This window comes from Lolium rigidum, chromosome 3, assembly GCF_022539505.1.
Source record: "Lolium rigidum isolate FL_2022 chromosome 3, APGP_CSIRO_Lrig_0.1, whole genome shotgun sequence".
In the NCBI taxonomy this organism is placed as follows: Eukaryota; Viridiplantae; Streptophyta; class Magnoliopsida; order Poales; family Poaceae; genus Lolium; species Lolium rigidum.
This window is the reverse complement of record NC_061510.1, coordinates 76,803,187-76,805,373: the sequence shown is the minus strand read 5'-3', so window position 1 is coordinate 76,805,373 and position 2,187 is coordinate 76,803,187. Positions and strand designations below refer to the sequence as shown.

At 41.3% G+C, this 2,187-nt stretch overlaps 1 long non-coding RNA gene across 1 annotated transcript; it reads right to left on the bottom strand.

Moving 5' to 3' along the window:
• Positions 1-586: 586 nt before the first annotated feature.
• Positions 587-1,905, bottom strand: LOC124696964. Its single transcript, XR_007000745.1, has 3 exons — positions 1,800-1,905; positions 834-1,164; positions 587-750 (listed from the first exon to the last, which is right to left on the bottom strand). It is a non-coding gene; the product is annotated as an uncharacterized LOC124696964 (long non-coding RNA).
• Positions 1,906-2,187: the final 282 nt, after the last annotated feature.

The window sequence follows — 2,187 nt, the reverse complement described above, 5'->3', positions numbered from 1 at the left end:
CGACATTGTCATCCGCAGCAAAAGCGACCTGATCTTGTTAAGATATTATGCATCTTATTCCGCTGCAGAGCAAAATAAACGCAGGAGCTCGTCTACCTAGCCTGAAAAATAACCTGTCTCAGGCTTGAGCGATAAATTTATAACAAATTCATGTACATTAGCATTGTAAGATACACCATTCCCAACACCAACTTGTGAAGAAGCTATTGTAAGATCACCTCATAGTACATGCTATCAGATGCACGCGCTAGTATGCGGAGCGCCACTCCCCGCCTCACATTCCTAAAAGCAACAAATACGATGGCATGCTGAGTGGTATGCATTTGGTGTACATTGCTAAATATTTTTGGTAATAAAAGTGCTGTAAATAGTAGCTCATACATAGTAGAGAATAAATATTATTTTCTTAATGAGAATGGATGTGCAGGGACTCTCATATAAATTTCCTGGTATAAAATGAACTTGCACCAGCAGAGAGGAATATACATGGCTGGATAGTAACCGACGCATTCGACGGTGTCAACTCCTTCACCAAAAATATCTTTCAATCAAAATATTGATCCAAATAAATACCTTGCACAGTAAATGGATTCAGAGATTAGTATAATACTCATGCATAATCCACCAAAGGCTAAGAAAATAGAGGCCATGGTATCTTTGGATCCCGCCTCAGCTCTCCAATACCTTTGTTAGATGCCACAGATCATGCACAAATATATGCTTCAGGAAACCTTGAGGACCTATTCACACCTCGCGACCTCACAAAAATATGCTTCAGGAAATCTATTTGAGACAGGAAGCAAAAGGTGAAGAAAGATGGATGGGAAACTCACCTTAGTCTCAAGACTGACTACGCTCGCTGCCGAACACGTTGGTCCAGCTCCTGGGACATGTTCGTGCACTGGACGGGCGTGGAGGTCGCAACCTCGCTCATCCATGGTCCATCAGGCCGCAGCTCCTGCTCAGCTCCACCTCTTGCTCTGGTTTCTCCGGCAACTCAGTTGTTGGCAAGGGGAGAGGAGTCGTTCGGTGTGCAGACCAGGCGCCACGCCACCGCCGGGGAAGTCATGGATAGAAGTGAAGAAGACGAGCAGAGGCGTGGGGTGCGCTCAGACCCTCCACTCACCTCTTCCTCATCCAGCCACCAAATCCCGGCGCACAAATCTGTAACCATAAGTTTTGCTCGGCTGATTTTTTTTAAGTTGTCTAAGAATTCAGCAGGTCTGTGAGAGTCCTTAAGTCTGTATAAGCAGTCTTTTTTAAGGAAAATAAAACTTTGAAGCAACTATATAAAGATAACAAATGTATAACATGAAAGTAACATTTTGTACACCTACCCATTTGTTCGTAGCAAAGAGAAATGAATGTGTATAACATACAAGGCAATATCATGTATTTTTTGGGTGCCAACAACACATTCCATAAGTACATATGAAGTAGTGTTATCTTCTTCAATAAGAATACAACATGATCATCACTAAAAAGCAAAGAACAAATGTGTATGGGTAAATAATTTAGGTTTTCAGCCTAATGAAAAATTGAGGACCACAATAATAAAGTTCCAATAGAACAATGGCAATAATGGCAAACATCGTAAGCAAAGAAAAAATTGCGGATATTCGATGAAATAGAATTTCATTCCATGCTAAATGAACCGAACCGCCACCCGTATATAGACCTACCTCGGCCAATTCGCCTCCATCTTTTACACTCGAACTCCACCTATATCCCCAAATTGAACATACAAGAGAGAGCATGTGGTGAGAAAACTTTAGCATTGTATGGCAGTTGTATCTTACATCTTGAAGACCCAGGTCCTCTAGCATGATACTAAACATCATCTTGCAAGGAATCTTTGCCAAACGTGGAGCTGGTATGTGGTCTTCATCAGAACAATGGCTGGATGGTACGGCCACTACTCCCGGCAGCAATAAATTAGAGAATATTTATAAGGACTCTAGCAAACCTAAGTGGGTCTAATTTACTCGGACTTGGCAATTGAACTTACTCGTCATTAAAACTTTAAAGACATATAATCAATATTAATTTAATGACGCATCGATGTTTCCTATCTAATGCTACGAATCAGCATTTTGAGCAGACCATCTCATTTCTAGTTCTGTTGAACGCCAGAGACAAAAACTACACTGTGATGGGCTAGAAAATGGTAGTTCACTTGCTACACTG